Source organism: Lepisosteus platostomus, chromosome 4, assembly GCF_059453375.1.
Source record: "Lepisosteus platostomus isolate fLepPlt1 chromosome 4, fLepPlt1.hap1, whole genome shotgun sequence".
Lineage (NCBI taxonomy): Eukaryota > Metazoa > Chordata > Actinopteri > Semionotiformes > Lepisosteidae > Lepisosteus > Lepisosteus platostomus.
In genome coordinates this window covers 67,262,030-67,280,486 of record NC_142614.1, presented here as the reverse complement: position 1 = coordinate 67,280,486, position 18,457 = coordinate 67,262,030, and positions in this window count along the sequence as shown.

The following is an 18,457-nucleotide window of genomic DNA, read 5'->3' as shown; positions in this document are numbered from 1 at the left end:
AATAACACTTTATTTTAAATTAATTTTGTTTTTGAGAAGTTACAGAAGTAACTACAAATAACCAAAGTGATTTCAAATGTTCAAAACAGAGCAATTGTCATCATTTTGTAACATTTGAAAAATGACATTTAAAAACAAAATCTGATTCTGAACCTCAATATAGCAGTACCAAAGCTAAGTGTGAAATACAGAAAACTATGTTGTGAGGAATATCTTAAAGAGCAATACAAAATAATTTGTTTCATTTAACAAGTAATAACTGGTATTGTGTTTGTTTATAAAATGACTTCGGTGTGTTTTCAGTGATGTTTGGAAATATTTAATTTTTCAGTATGATACAGTATGTACAGTACCTTGTGAAGTTACAGTATACAGATCCCATTTTCTGACATTGCAAACTGATGCATACACATCTTTTTAAACTTAATATCCTATTCAAAACCCAAATGCTCAAAACATCAGAAATCAAATGTAGAGATAAGTAATTATACTGTAAATGTCATAAAAAACTGAAGGAAAAAATACCAAATATGTTGTAAATATTCAGAGCCATGAACTCAATATTTAGTGAGAGCACCCTGGCAGTAAATGTTGTTGTAAGTCTTTTTAGGTAAGTTTCTGCCAGCTTCACACACCACATACAATTTTTGTCTATTCTCGTTGGCAGATTAAAAGATCAAGATCTTTCAATTTGCCTAGGAATCGCTTACAGACAGCAGGGCTTCCTGCAGATTCCCAATTGGATTCAAGTCAGGTCATTGGCTAGCCCCTTAAGGGCATTCACTTTATAATTTTTAAGCTAGATCAGTGTAACGTTGGCCTTGAGTTTTGGATCATTGTCATGCGTGAAGACACACTTTTGTCCCTGTTTTAGGTCTGAAGTTGGGTTTTCTCAAAGATTTGCCAGTACTTTGCTCCATGTATCTTCACATCAGTCCTGAAAAGCTGAAGAGAAGAGGAACAAGAATTGTAACATTCTTCCACTACCATTCTTGACTGTAGGGACGATGTTGACTGAGAAAGGTACTTGGTGGTTTTGCATCTGATGTAACACTTTGCATTTGGACCAACAAGTTCCAATTTTGTCTTGTCTGACCACAAAACACATTTGCCAAATGCTTGCAGCATCACTTTGTTTCTTAGTTGCACATTTAAAAAAATCCATATGAAATGTGACATGGTTTTCATCAGTTCTATACAAGTCCCCTTTGTGGAGTGACAAGGATATTGTTGACTCATAGCCATTTTCTCCCATCTCAACTACTGACCTTGAGGGGATAGTATGATGGGTACACTCTACTTCACCATACTTGGTTAATGATCAAATTCACCATACTTAGTACTTGAATATATTTAGAACTTCTCTTGATCTGTGCCTTTATACACCTACTACTGAGTTGTTTTGAAAGCTTTGTTCTTCATTGTTGAATATTAGAATAAAATTCACTACCTGACTGAGGGACCTTACAGAAATAGGCATATTTATTCTGAAATCATGTGAACCACTGTTATTGAAACCACTCAGCTAATTGTGTGGCTTGTTAAGGCGCTTTTAAATTGAATTTAGTTTTGCCACTGCAATGGACTTGAGTACTTATGCAATCGTGATTTTTTAAATTTCTCTCTTTTTAATGATCCATTTACTTTATTTTCTTTGAATGCGTGGAGTAGATTGTGTATATAACAAATTTTAATTGCTACTTCAAAGTGTCGTGTGAAAATGTAAAAACTGTGCAAGGGTCAGAGTACTTTTGCAAGGCACTGCATGTATGTTTATGTATGCTATGATGTTGCTAAATGTGCCTACTGAAGTGATAAATATTTTGTAAAAGTTTCATTGTATATATCCACCTTTGCATGTAAGTACATAATTCAATGTGCATGTTGCCAGGTACCGCCTCCTGTTTTAATTATTAATCTTAGATTTGAAAAAGGGGAAAATTATATTCCTAAACATTACTACATTATTAATGCCTTTTTTACACCATTTAGATCAGTGTTCATTTTTCCAGCAGATATTGCTTAGTTTATAGGCAAAAAGGTTGTGTGTTTACAGAGGTTGCCCTTCTTCAGTCCACCAGTCTTCCAACTTCTAATTAACATGTTTTAATTGCATGTTAAAATAGATGATCAGAAAATGAGCTTTTCCCCACCCATTCAAGAAGAGAGGTTATCAATTTGAAATCGCTTTAACAGGAACGACAACAATTATTTATAAAGTGCTTTTTAATACACAAATTTCACAGTCGAAAAAATGTGACAGTAATGTCTCTGCATGCCCTGTAATTGCACCCTGAATTGTGTTTCACATTTTTATGATAACAATATCTAATCAGAATACCCTCTGTAGGTTTCAGGAGTGACAGAACATAATAAAGGTTACAAAAGCGAGGAGCCCTTTTGGCCCACCAAGCCTGTTTTGTAGTTAGTAGTTAATTGATTCAAGGATGTAAGAACTGTTTCTTTACAGAAGCCAGGCTATCATCTTCAAAGACTGGCTGGGCAGCTTGTTCCACACTCCCACAACCCTTTGGGTAAAGAAGTGTTTGCCGTTCTCAGCTTTAAGTGCACTTCCACAGAGTTTTCGCTTGTGTCCTTCTGGTTTCAGTGTCCATTCCTTGAGAGGACTATGACATCTATATCTTCATCATCCTTTGTGAATCATGCTTCAAGTTTGAAAGGGGAAATCTACTCATTAAACTTTAGAAGGAAAAGACTTTTGTGGGATTTTGGAACAAGCTGTCAAGCCATGTTGCTGAAGCCAATACCTTAGCTTCTTTAAATAAACACCTGGATGAGTTCCTCGGATCAATAACCTAATAAATCCCGAAGAGTCTGTCTTGATTGTAATTGTTCTTAAGTTCCTTTGAGAAGCAAAACTCCAAATGTCGGGCTGATACATTTAATTTAAGATTGTGTAGTTCAGATTTGAGAATACAGGTTTAGATAGTTGCCTCGCACAAAAATATAATTCAAACTTCAGTAACGTATACATGGAGTTTATTTAATGAAGGTTCGGGAGGGATGACAACAACCACCCTCAATCATCCCCAGCCGTCAGTAATTAGCTATCACTCCCTTCGTCCTTCCTCCACCGAACGCTATAAATACCAAATGCGATATCTCTCTTCTTCACGTGCGACTTTTGCATCCCACCTCCACCACAACTCCACCTCTGCAGCCGCCCCTTGGTTACCTTGCCGGGGGGTCCTGGCCTCCTCATCCTGTGGCCAGGAGGTCGGCACTCAGCCAAGAGGGTTAAGCCAAATATTCGTTCCACTACAGTTCATTACTCTTCGATCTTGGGCGTCGTCATTCCTCGTGAATCTCTTTTAAAGCTGCTGTGCATGCCCTTTGTAGTCCCCTGACTATAAACTGAAATGCTCTTGAGCTTTGACAAAATGCTGCAGCCATGCTAAAACTGTGGAACAGAATGCCTAACATTTGTGTAAGTGTGAGAACTGACAATGGTGGACACCTCATCGAAAGGTTTACAATAAAATGACAGAAAAATGAAATATACATTTCATTTTCTTTTTGGGGATTTGATATCCTTTCATATGTATAGTATATTATCTAAACACTATATTCTGGGACACATTAAAATTGCAACAAATACTATTAGTGTGAATACTAATATTATACTTAATGCATCCATCCTGCCTTCCAGTGTGTATTTATATTATATCTACAGTACATGCACGTGAATTGTATTCATCGCTACATGAACTGGCATATTCTGTTTTGTTCTAAAAGCCCTCTTGATCTTATCCCCTTCCACCCCTCCACTGTCACCACACCCCCATCTGTTCACATACTGTACTGTTAATGCCAGCGTTCGTCAACAAAGTCTTAAATTAAGCATATCCTGGAACTAATGCTAGAGATTCTGGAAGGATACTGAGTGCTGCACTGTATTCCTCCCTGTGCGGACTGTGTCAAGACCCGACACGCACACCCACCCAGGATGAACGCAAGGTCAGTCTGATCATTATGAATCAAAGAGTGGTGCTTAATTGGACCTTTAATAAATTGTTAGCCTATTCTTATCCTAGATTGCCTTAACTACCATTTTGTGCCACGTTGTTTGGGGATGATATGATTACATGCTAATACCTTTTTTGATTAGCAATAAATAGGAACGCAGCTCCTCACAGGACTTAAGGCAGCCCTCCCTTTTTAATTTGTATGTTAAACTGCAAAGTAGCTGCCTAATGCAATGTACTTTACTCATATTAATTTTGAGGTTATCTCACAGCTTGTGCAATGCACAGCAACATGTCCCATAATCTTTTTGGCACTCATCCTTTTAATTTAATTACAATTTACTTAATTAATATTTCATTAAAGCTTCAGATTTAAAGAACATGTATCTAAATCAAATGCACAGCCCCTCCAGGATGACCTTCCAAATCTCTTCCCTGCAAGCGCAGTACGGCCAAGGATTCAAAACAGGAAAAAAGAGCAGAAAATGTGAATCAATTCAATATTGTATCTATGGTTTTGCAGTTGTCTTCGTCCTGGATTTGATTATAGTTTATTAATACGTTTAAATTGTATGACTATTTTACAAAAGGTACATTGCCTTAATACAATATTTTATTGTAACTTAAATTAACCTCTTTCAGCAAGTTAGGCTTTGTTAGGTGACTTAATTCGACATGGACAATCATCGAAATGGTGCATTCAGAATATCCTTCTGTCCCATGTTACTGTTACACTGCTGAGCATCATTGAGGTTTACAGCACCACAAACTATTAAGCTCTCTAATTGCTTGTTAATGGAATATGTGGTTCTGGAAATAAATAGTTGTTCTTTCTAAGTAACAGAGATCGGTTTTCTTAAGTCAGGAAGGGGTTAGGCCTTTTGCTATGCTCTGTTACTATTTGGTAAACTGACCATGAACTTCATGAGCCCTGTTGAAGCAAAATTTTATAAGAGTCCGATCAAAAATGTTGGAAAACAACAGTATTAAGCATTCACTGTAACAGTTATATTAAAATACCATGGCATGACATCTGGTATAATCAATGAAGAGCCATTTAAAAAAAACGTCAATGAAGATCTCCTGTTTTATTAACCACCAGGTTAGGCTTAACACTGTACCATGTACAATCTTATAGTCTTTTAGCCAGGACAAAAATAATCGTGATAAAGGAAAAATGTTCAGGAAACTTTGCCAAATGCAATTAAAAACAAACTTTTGTATGGTAGTGTTTTGAGATTGTAATAAGCAGAAAAATGTTTCCATTTAATAGAATAAATCAATGCCTTGATTTATTGTTTTCTATTCTAAATTCTTATTCTAATGCAGTGGTTTTCAGCTCTAGTCCTGAGAGACCACTGGATCTTCTTGTTTTTTATTGAGTTCTTAATTGTTAAAATGATTAATGTAATTGGTATCAATCTTTTGACCAGTTTTGAATTTCAGAACTCACCTCACATACTGTAGTCAATAGTCTCAATGAAGTTCTGAAAGTTCTGTTCAGTAATCACCTACTAATGCTTATTAAGTCAGAATTAAAGGTGAGAAAGACGGTCAGTTCATGACAGACCATGATACACTTGAGTGCCTTTGACTACTGCATAAGTACTAAATTGATTGGACACAGGGAACGAGGTGATTTCACCTGTTGAATGTCAGGCCTGGTAAAAGTACAGAAAAACACAAAAAGGAACCACTTTTATAGGAAGCAACACCACTGTGCCATCTGTACAGTATGTTGAGGTTTAACTAAACCAGTGCACTGTTGCTCAATGGAGTGATCACAGCCAGCATTTTCTTATGCTGAAAAATTAAATGCAGTTGAGCACAGTCTATTAATGATGCTACAACCTGTCACAACTTCTCAACGAAGATTAGTAGGTTGGTGTGAACTGGTCTGTGCAGGAGTCAAGTCACTACAGAAATCCACTCAAAATGTTTGATAGCAACCTGATTGCAGCACAGATCCAATGACCTCACTCACTGACCTTTCTATGGGCTTATCCTGACATGGCAACATTCCAGCAGGATAGTGCCTGTCTTCATGCTGCTTGTGCAACAATGGCTTACTTGTAAACACGAGAATGTGAGTGTTATGCGAGGGGTGCCCTACTGTATTCTCCTGGCGTAAGCCACATTGAACATTTGTGGGATGAGCTGGCGTGACATGGAACTCTATGACTCAGAGACCAATGGCTGGAGGCTCGCCTCAGCTCTAAGAGAAAAGGCTGGTGCCGAAGGCTTGTACCAGGGACTAAAGGCTTGAGCAGGCACTACGAGAGGAATGGGACAGAATCTCACAGATGGTGCATAGCATGTCTCACAAATGTGCTGTACAGCATGCATCACCTCCAGTGGTGGTCGTACACACTACTACCCTGTTGTGACTTTCACAGCAGACCCCCTGTTGATGAACCATGTTGATGACTAATGAATCAGCATAATGAATTCACTTATGTCGTGTCTGCTAAACAAAATGTTGATGTACAGTACCTGCTACCAAGGGATTTTGTCACTTTTTATGATATCTTGTATCAGTTTTATGTTATATCTTTGTGAATGTGTCACAGTTACAAGTCATAGGTTTCTTGGGATGTTCAGTACAGTTTCCTTATTAACAAACCATTCCACCCTGCAAAGAAGTAAAATGGTTGATGTCTAGAAGATGAATGCCAAGATTGTGGGTAGGAGAGCAAAATGAATATTCTCATATAACATATAAGATGTGTTTTGATAGATTCTGGATTACGTTATTGCTGTATGTGTTTGTGCATCTTCATATTGATTATTTTATTATATTTTTATTGTTTTCTGACGGATCTCCATTATTTCATGTTTCTGCAACGTTATTGTTGCTTTTCCTAGTCATTGCGTTTTAGACAGATTTAGAGAAGATAAAAGAAGATGTGTAGTTTTCATTTAAGAATGTTGTCATTTCAGCTGCCTCTTAAAGGAATATATAAAGTCAGTAGCTCAGTTTCACTAATAGTTTTACTATTGTTATGATAATGGTGATCATATAATTTTTACTTTTATCCATAAGAATCAAATGCATTCAATTAAGAAATAAGAAAAATAATATCTAATAATGCATATCATAATACAGTACCCACATATGTAGGTCTTTTTACTAAAATAAGGTAGGTTTAACCCCTGACCTTCTGCCATGGTTTCCTTGCTACCATGTCTTTACTACCATCAGGATTAGTTTGAAAAAAGGATAACGTGCAAAGACACAGGATGTTTAAAATTACTTGTATTATGTAAGCTTTGTGTTGTTTGATAACAATCAGCTCTTGTCTTGTCCATTATGTCATTGTGACGCATGGACTGAGAACAGCGGAGCTAATTGTTCAGAAATAGAAAATAAAAGACACTGTGTACTTTTCACAGCCAATGAGATGTATCATGAAAAAGCCCAGAGGTGAAATCCTAAAATGGAAGATGTTTTGATAAACGCCAATTAAAAGATACAAGCATGAAACTGCTAGTTAATGTCTTCTTAAGATGCTGAGCCCTCACAGCTGTATTGTGTTGCCTGTCTCAACTAAGGGAGGACTTGTAGAACATGTTTTGCAGAAAGATGGGAACAAACTGGAACTGAAGAAAAGTTACATGGTTTTCTCCAACTGTCATGGCAACAGAAGGAATGTGTAAATGCATAAGATAACTAGCCAATTAGCTGTTGTGTGCCATTTCATTTGAAATATTTTTGGATTTACTATTCTATATATATATAATATTTAGAGTACAGGAACCTATTAACTTGTGTTGAATTAATATTTCAAGAAAAAAACTTTATTAACTATTGCATTAATTCTTTTATCTTTTGTTTTCCATAATTGTTATTATTAATGTTTGTTTTCATTATTTGTTTTACAGATAGCTCTAACTCATACAGATTATCTGAAGACCTGGTAAAATAACACATAAACTTTATTTCTATAAAAGTAAGGATACTTTTTTTTAAATGCAGGCTACTTTAGAAGTCTACCTAAAGATTCGATCAAACCTATGTATTTTAATGTGTTCACACAAACATGTTATTTTCCAACTTATTATTATTATTATTATTTTTTTTTTAGAGTAGTTGAGTTCAGTGTTCAAGATATCTGGTCAGTAATGAAGGTGTTCTGGCTATGAGTTCCCATACTGTATCTCATTCATGGTATTGGACTGGAGAAAATGTGTTTGATAATGTGATGCTGGGTGGTATACAGTATTTTATTTTCTTTCACCACCTGGGACTATTTTCTCTCAATCTGTACTGTACATTTGTGCGCCCTGGTCTCATGTACCACAATTTGCGTTGGATATCTCAACAGGGTCTGATTGGATTACACATTTAGTTTTGATGTTTATTTGGAAAAATCGTGATGTTGTAAGAAGATAATAATTCCTTATTGGATAACAGGGGTGCCTTAACCTGATTTCCCAAAATGATAGCTGATTAGGTGGCACTGGTTTGACTCTTTACACAATCAAGAATCTTTTTTTTTGGAACAGAAGCTTGGCAGGGTTTTTTCCTGAATGTAGGTATATGTTTTGGTACTACAAATAGAAATAGGCATTTTGTACATTTTTACAAGGACTGCGCAGAGATATTCAAAGATTAAGTACAATGTTTTGAAAGCTGTTAATACATACAAAATTGCACTTGCCTTTTCCATAAGAGTATTTCATGAAATATGATGTGTAACGTATATTCTGGGTGAAAAATGAAAACATCACAGTCTATTTTTTTATATCACATACTCTTTTACAGATACATAAAGTCATTTAGATGTTAAACAGTGTTGGACAGGCCGTGTCCTGGAATTGCAGGATCACAACATCGACCCAGAACTGTCACATCTGCCTGATCCATCTGCATAATCATTTTCAGACTTCAGTGGGTACAAGAGATTCCTGGAAGAAATAATCTGCTCAGAAGCTGAATGATTGTACTGTAGGTTGCCACTCTGTGAAAATAACCTGCATGTTAGAAGGCCATTCAGAGGCAACATGTTGACAGCTGAGAGATGAACTCCTTGTCTTCTGTGGACCAAAGAGCATCTGGTATTGTGGTAGAAACAGTAATAGAGTGTATTCTTCAGCAATGGTCCTCTTTCGGCACTGGCTGATGTAAAAAAGACAAGGTGTTTGGAGACATTTTTGTAAACCTTATTTTGACTGTGGCTAAAGCCTTCTGGTTTTGTGTTAGAAGTGGGATGGTGAAGAGGAATTGCCTTTAACACAAGAAAGATTTTGGTACAGATTGTCAACCTTACTGGGATACACAGATTAAATTATTGAGCCAGCAGTTTCTGTATTTGCACCCATAAGTGGCAATTTTCCAGCAGGACAGTGTAATACTACACAGTGCAAGGGTTGTAATGAAACAACTGCATGGAAACAAGTTGAAGGTCTTGGCAAGGATTTTCTTTACTCCTGACATGAGAGCATTAGAACATTTTAGGGAAAAAACTACTATTTCCATCACCATTAAGCTTGACCAGGCACCTGGAGCCGCCCAAGAAGAATTACAGAATTACAACACTAAAATGCATGGAACTTTGATCTGTATTTTTGTACATATTTACTGTATTTGCATATATTTGCAAGTAAAACTTTTGATTCAATCTATTAGATATGAGTGTTGTCATTTGTGTGGCAGTATAGTAGTCATTCAGTGCCTTTCTTAATCTTAAGTGTAATTCTCTTGTTTTGTTAGAGTGCCTAAAATCTATCACATGCCCCCTCATGATAAGTGCAGAAGTGTGTAGATCTTGAAACGTGGTGCTGATTCTGTAACAGCCTTTTTTTTTAAAGAAAAATTAATGATTAATAGAATTTTTCAAATATCTTTCCTTCACTTCAGGCTCTAAAGTTGAGCTGCTTCATCAAAGAGAGATGGTTCTCAGACATTGCATGCTCTGCTGGAAACCTTCCAAACTTCACTGCCAGCTTTCATTTGCACCCTGATGTCCCATATAAGGTATATCTCCCCAAATTAGCATTGCATTCAAGTTTGTACAGCTCTGCTGTCACACTATACCTTGCCGTATTATTATTCATAAGGTAGACGCTTGGTGAAAGAGTGCTGACATATTTCTCTCACACATTTCAGAGGTCACAGCTTCAAATCCCACTGGAAACCAGGTGCAGACTAGTATGCCATCTGTGTATCAAAGACTGAAATATTGCCACTTATTAAAATAACTCAAGACTGCAGTAGTGTAGGGGAGGAAACCTCTGGAACTGTCTTTTACGATATCCCTCAGCTTTGATGTTTTAGTCTGACTTTTTGAAGGGTTAAACCTTGTACATCTCACCATAGTAAATTTAAACTGCTTGCCTTCATTTTCCACATGATCCCATAAGTGAACTGACCTGTTCCAATCAAATTATACGGAAAAAGTCATGATAGCATGAAAGCAGTCATGATAATGCGCTCCCAGGTACAACAATTACAGAAAGCAGGAGAATTACAGTAAGTTTTACATTATGACATTGTGACGTTGAGAGAGTGGGCATGTCTAATAGGGAAAAGGGAATTGTTCGCTGGCCTCCAAAGCAAAAGGTATTATCTCATTGTAAAAAGGTCTGAACCCACTGACAATTCAGAATCTCATTTCTTTAATCCCCATGACCCTACTGGCTCTTTCTGGCTTTCACACATAGGAAATACTGTACAGAGGTGGCCCAACCACTCACTCACTCTTTTTGGTTTTGGCCTGTGTGAGAGGGGTAATGTCAGAGTCTCCACACAACCACGCACTCGCTGCCACATTCCAACGTGCTCTGTTCACCACAAATAATCTATTATCCAACCACTTTTCCCCTTTTTTCTCTACTTAACCCTTTCTACCGCACCTCTCCATGCTCACTATTGACTTCTACTCGCCTGAGCTCAACCTTTCTTGCCACATGACTGTCTCGCTACTTTTGATTAAGGATTTTGCCTTCCCACTGACTACGGACCTGCCTTACGGATCGGATTTGGTTATCGGACTCGACTCTCTGGTTTACAGATCTCTGCCCTCCTGACCACTGCCTAACGATTTGGACTTCGGTTACGGGACACTCTCTCTCACTCTACCCTTTACTCCAACCCCGCACCGGGTCTGAATTTACCAAACACTGGTCCCTGACAGGTAGCCCAATTTGGAATTGCAACTCTGTGCAACTCACATGTTATAAATGAGAAGCTTTGGAAAATGAAAAAGGGACATTGATATTACTTAGGGATGGATTACATCAATAAAAAATTAAGTCAGGAAGCTAACTGTACCAGCTAACTGTGTACCAGCACTTTATCATCTTGCTTTTTCCTGCCTTAGCATAAAAATGGCATACAATTCTATAATGATCAACACAAATTATGAAAAGAATCTTGTTGGTTGGATTTTGCAATTTGACAGTGTACAATTTTGACCTGTAAAAAACTCAGGTTCAGGTTTGCTTCCTAAATCTTGAGCCAAGAGCAGCAAATAAACTAACTGATATGAAACACCTCTTTCAAGACCCTACAGTATGTTTCCACAAGCCTCCTGTTTCTTATGTTTAGTGATAGTAAAATTTGTTCTGAAAAATGAAGGTATTAGTAACTCAATACTCATAAAGTAAAATGTTACTTTATGAGTTAAACATAATGGAAAGCTTTTGGAAAGTATTAGCAGTCATAATGAGTTTCATGTGGTGTTTTTAACCACATCTTACACATAACCTACACATTCATTAATGCTGAAAATTATTTTTATTAAAGTACCTAGCAAAAGTATTCAAGTATTCAGGACCATTGCACAGTTTTCACATTTTGCAGATTTAAAGCTTGTAATCGTGACACTTTGAAGTAACAATTAATACATTTTATATACACAACCTACTCCACACATTCAAATAAAAAAAAAACCAAATAGATAATATGAAAGGAAAAGCCACAATTGCACAAGTATTCGAACCCTTAAATACTTCATTGCATAAGTATTTAAAATTTGGTATGGCAAAACTAAAAGTTCCAAACATAACCCTAACAAGCTGCTTCCCATTGTAGCGAATTTCAGGCAGATAGTCATTCATGAAGACCAAGGATCTTTCAAAATAACTCAAAACAAGGGATAAAGTTAGAAAGAAAGCAAGTGAGCACTACTGCAAACAAGTAGCAAAAGACAATTGTGGACCAGACAAGACAAATGTGAACTTTTTCAGCCTAAATGCACAGTTACAGTACATGTGATACAAAACGAGCAAAGTTCACTACTCAGTCAATCAATACCTTTTCAACTGCCAAGCGTAGTAATGCCATCAGTGTGTTACAGTTCTGCTACTCATCAGCAGGGACTGGGACACTTGTCAAGACTGAAGGGTACATACAGTAGGTGGAGAAAAGTACTGGCAAATATTGGAGAAAAACTGGATTAAAACTAAAACTGGGACCAAAATTTGCCTTTTAGCTGGACAATGACACAACACACAGCTGAAGCTACGCTGGAATAAGAAAGTGAATGTCCTTGTGTGGCCTGCTAAAGTCCTATCATGAATTGTGTTGAGTATCTGTGGAAAGACTGCTGCCCATAAGCGATGCCCAAGCAACATGAGAGAGTTAGAGTAAATCTGTTAAGAAGAATGAACACAAATTGCACCAAGCCAGACCCAGTTGGAAGAGACTCACTTAAAAACATTTGCAGCTGTAATTACTGTCATAGGTACTTTCACCAGATATTGGGTTTACAGACCTGAATTCTTATGCAATCAACATATTACATATTTTTGTCTTTAGTTTTTTCAGACATTTACACTACCTTATCTTACCTTTAGAGATCTTCTGTTTGAGCTTTCAAGAATAAAATGTTGAGTTTAAAAAAATGAGTATAGTGTTGTCATTTCACCAAATGTGACACTGTAAGAAGAGTCTAAACACTTTTGCAAGGAACATTTGAGTGCATATAATGTTAAATATTTCATAAAAGCACATCCAGCAAAGGATATATGATTCAGTAAAAAAAAAGAAGAGCAATTTTCATTGAACTTGCTGGTAATGTGGACACTAATAACAATCTGTACATTTATAGTACCATTTGTTACTCATTATTTAGAGTCTTGGTATGGCTTTTAATCAAAAACGCTTGTGCTAAAAATGTTCACTGAGGTAATTTCACAAAAGCATTTCCCTGAAATCCTGTGACGTACTTCAAAGATTGATTTAATTAATTTCAACATCATATTTTCTCAATCATAAAAAGTGTTGAATGTTGTTTATGAACTCTGCCTTCAAATCCAAAACCACATTCCATAAAGGAATATGAATTATTATGAATTATAATTTGATTTTATGAAGCTTATGAAGTAAAAATGTGGTCGACAGTCGATGGTTTTGTAAGTAAAGTGCAATATCACTGCCATCATATCTACAGTATTATAACAATTACAAATGAATTCTTATAGATCTGTAACCAGTTTGTTGTAACTTTTAGTTTCTAAGCTTTAGCGTGATCTATCAGCAGTGAGGGAAATGATAACAAGGAAGCAACTTTACAATCAATTGAACTCAAATGAGTGTGTCACATAATCTAGTTTATTCTTCATACATGGCATCGAACCTCAAGTTCCCTTGACACATGGGGATGAAAAAGAAAGTGGTGTAAAACAGAAAAAAAAGCAAATATCTGCAAGATTAATTTTGGCTTTTAGACAGTGCAAATGGAGGCACAGCTAATGCTACTTTTCATGCAAACAGAGCTAGGACTCTCTGTTATGATGAGGTGCTATTAAAGGTGAGGAAAATGAATCCCAGTGAGTGTATCTCTGTGTGTATTTGTGTGTGTATGTATCACAACTGTAATTCATTAGACAAATCCAGTCAACATTACTCTCTCTATTGTCTAAACGGGCCGCCATAGCAGAGCAGATTTCTTTGTGGTGCTTCCACTGCTGTCTATTAGGTCACTAATCCATCCAATCTCTCTTAATTAATTGTTTCCATTAATTGTTACAAACATAATATTGGTAATGGAATAATACCAGCCCCAGAGTTAAAGTCTCATGGCACTTTAATAAAGAAATTAACGCTGAAATCTAATTTGGAATGCACGCTGTAAATGGGTCATTAAGGCTGCCTCTCTGGGGATATTCACAATTACACTCAAGCGAGAAGACCTACAGGAAAGTGATAGACCTGAAGGTGTTACTTAACATCATAGCAAGATACCTGGTTGTCTCTGAAATCATATGCGTGGCTTGTTATTCACATCTCAAGTCGCAGCCTTGAAACCGAGCTTGAACGGTACTATCGTGCATTATATCTAAAGTGGAATTAAGCACCCTGTTCATGTTTCATTATTATTTTGTGAAAACTTCAGAGAATTTCTCCTGCAGCATTTCTTTCCAGCTGTCAACTATGAGTGCATTTCTTGATTTCTATAAGCAAACTTATTTTTTTACCATTCAACATATTAAAGTTTAGGTAAAAGTAACTGAACGTTTATGATTACGAATGGAGCAGCACATCTCAGGGAATTTGTATTTGTTCAGAGGTATAGTACTCATTTTTGTTTCGATAGAAATGGTTTTCAGTGCCTCCACTGACCTTTTTTATATTAACTTTGAAGTGTGTCACATTTAAAATCTGCATTGGCAAATGTACCTGCTACAAACGCTTGAGTATGGTCTATGATAAAGTAATGTATTCATTGTGAGGATCTCCAAGTGAAATGGGACTCAAAACACAACAAAAACTAAATCCTACAGGAAGCCATTTCTAAAAACTCTGTGAAAACAGCTAAACATTTAAGTTATTGTGCTATTACAGCACATACAAGGACACAGGAAAATGATTCCTAATTTTTACTGAATTAACTACATACTATTTGTTTTGTTTACATGAGTGATCCTCAGTCTTTTTCCCAGAGACCCACATCCCAGCATGCTACACAGGGAACCAACACATTGTCATAAGTAAAAGCAGTTAAACAGCTTTAATGAATAGCGGTTAAGTCAATAATCGATTCAATGACCTCATTAAGAGCCAGGGTAGCATGAAAACAGTAAATCTGTGGCTTTTCAGGACATGGAGTGAGGATTGCTGGATTACATCATTCTTACTGGAGAGAAGTGTTTAGACGAGGAATATCCAACACTGATCTTGTATCATCAAGTCTTGCAGGTGTTATACTGTGGCCTTTAAATAATCATATTCTAAAAACCAGGAACAATTCAGCATTTAACAGGTTTTGTGTTCAATTATGGAATTTCTAGATCATCTGGCATACAAATCAGAATATTCTTAAATTGTGTTCCCTTCATACTTGCTAAATTCATCTATTATTTAAATAAGAGTTGCCGATCTTTCGATAACAGGTGATTTAGGCTGGCTTGAGACCCCTGGTTTAGGCATAATGGAAAGCATTGAATGTTTGACATTTACCTTGATCACAAGACAGTATTAACCACACATTAATACCAAAGCGATTGCTAGAATAATGCAGCAAAATTGTCAGTATTTCCAATTGATCTTTCTTTGTTTTTGAGTGTTCATGCATTCTCATCCACTGTTTAAAATCTTTACTAAAAATCCATTGTCTTCTACTGTGACTCCTTCAAAGAACGAATGGCAAATTATGCAAATATCCTTCAGCACTTTTGAACACTGTGCATATTTATCATCTCCATCTTATTTATAATTTATGGGATGGATGTCCATGACAATTATATGATTGTTTACTGACAAAAAAAAGGAACTGCTTTAACTAGCATCTGGTGGTAAGAGGTAAAACTGGATAAATGGATAATTCATTGTAGGATATATACAAGTCTTTTTATATTTGTGTATTTCTGACTACAGAAATATAGAGGTCTTTTTTATTATAGTAAAGTTACAATGAGTCTTTTTGTGACATACAGGAGTACAGAAGCAACTCAAGTTGAAGATATACTGCTTGACAGCAGTCTTCAAAAATCTGACAGCCATCACAAAGCAGAGAAAATGAGAGAACATTTTCAAAGAAGGTATTTCAGACCAATGACCTCCATCTTGCTTTGTTTGAGGGTTTCGATTCCAGTGCTTGGGGTTAGTGCTCATTCAGGTGGCTGACATGTTTCTGTGCTTCCTGACGCATTACCTGAATAGAATGTGTTGTTTTTCATTAACTGTATTTTGTTTGCACTAGAATAGATTATTATTTAATATGTCTGTGTCACAGATTGCAAAAATAATTTATAGCTATTAATCTAAAATTATCACTGTACACCTGCTGTAGGCCTAGGAAAACCTAAGATTCTGAAGACAATGAGACTTCAGACTGATCACCTGTTATCACATTGCAAGCTGGAATGAATACAACAGTACCTAGATTTTTTATCATTGTTTAATTTTCCTGTTAGTTTTCTCCACTGCTTTTAAGAGCATATTACAGTTTCAAATCATTTTGAATAATTTTCAACCTCTTTCAGCACCCCTGGAACAGCCTCAAATCAATAAAGACTAATTTTTCCCTCAAGTACCACACTGCAAGTGGAAGATGTAGGAGATTCTTGTCAACAGCTTAAGTAACAAGCAACAGCAGGATAGAGCTAAATGCTAGAAACATGTCACTATGAATCTTGAAGACTGAAAAAGGGATCTGAATGCAGGTATGTTTACACTGCAATTAGACAAGCACCTACAGTATGTGAGTGTCTGAAAGAGCAGAGCATAAAGCATTTGATTCATTATCTTTCATTTAAAAGCACATGCTGCATGTGCTTTAAGTGGCCAAGGCCTTAGCTCTAGAGTAGGGTTAGGATTAGTCAGTCAGGGTCATCTTGGTGCAAGCCTGACGCCTGTGACTTGTTGAGCACATGCAGGCCTGCAGTGATGTCAGTGAGAGGCATGCTGCCCCTCCAATCAGAGGTAGCTCTGAAGCCAGTGGGAGGAGTCTGCAGGCGGGCGTGTGTGGGGACCACACCTCAGTACCTCATTCTCCTGGGACCAGGGAACAGGAGTTGTTGCTAGAGTGCCAAGACGTTACAAAAAGTACTGAATATTTTCACCAAAAAAGTTCTTCCACTGAAAACCCATGTAAAGTTACAATATTACTACTTTTAGGTGACTTCTCAGTAGCAATTCTGTTATTATACTCTATATACTCAATTTGTTCCATTTAATAACTCTAAAGCGATGCTACAGCTAAATTATCCATAGTAGTGGGGATTGTGGGTGGGTTGTAGCGAAACCCAGTTACAATTATTGCTTTACTTTAGTAATATTCTCTGACTGGATGATAAATTGCTGTGTAACTGGATGGGAATGGAAATAGTCTTTTAATATGCTAATACGGCACAATTTGTTCTTAGGTGTAAATAAATGATGTTCTAATGGCCTGATGTTTCGCTTAAAAAACATTATTGGAAATGGGAGTGAAAACTGCTATGTTCATTTTTGGCTTTTAATTAGAAAGCTACAAAATGCATTATAATAGAAAACCATTATGCGGCAATGCTTAGACTTGCATTTGTAATTAACCTTTCAACCATTTCTTCTATTTAAATATAGGGGTGAATGCAAATGTGAAGAACAGTAGCCACGACTATGGATGTTTGTAAATCAGTTGTGTTAATTACATTTTTGGCAAAGGCTCTTTGTTAGCCTTAAGTCTGCGTGGATTTTCGCTAAGTATGATATTGGCAAGCGGTGCGTCTGCAGCTCCCTTTAGAAAGCAGGAAATCAGCATTTCCTAGCCAGCCTCCTAATTTCACAACACCTGTAGTAAGCTCAGGAGCTGCCACTTCCATTTGGACAAGGATTATATAAAGTACTACACATCCATTCACTTTCAGTCGGCTTTCACCGGTGAGGGTCAAAGAGCAGATAGATACTGTAAGTACACTGTCAAACATTTTCACCTGCCCCAACTTTCGGTGCCCCACAGCGTCCTCCTCAGCAGACCACTACCATTTTTTATTTTTAGTGTACATTTTTTCTAAAACCTTTGTTAAATCGGCATGGGTGAAGCCATACTCCCATGGATGAATATGAACTAATTCCTTGTGTAAATACTGTATAGCATATTTAAATCTGAGGGATCAAGGGATCCCAAAGAGCCTTACACATGGATGGAAACTTCATCTAACACTTAAGTACAGCACCTGCCTAGCTGACATGCAAAAGCCATTGTGCACCAGAAGCCCCACTACATATGAGTAACCCTTCTCCCATAGAATACAAGGAGAGGTTTAAGAAGGCCAGACTAAGAGAGCCCTGTGAAACATTTAACCAGGACATCAGGGTTAATGTCCCCACCATGGGATGTTTAATGACCAAGTATTCAGGACCTTGGTTTAACATCTCAGCCAAAGGACTGTCCCTCCTAGAGAACACAATACCCACGATACTCATGCATTGGCTGGGAAATTCTGGTACAGAGGGAAAATTGCTACTGATTCTCCGACACCACCTGCAGAAGCAACCAAGTCTTCCTTGGAGGTCCCCCATCCCAGCCTTGCTTAGCTGCTCA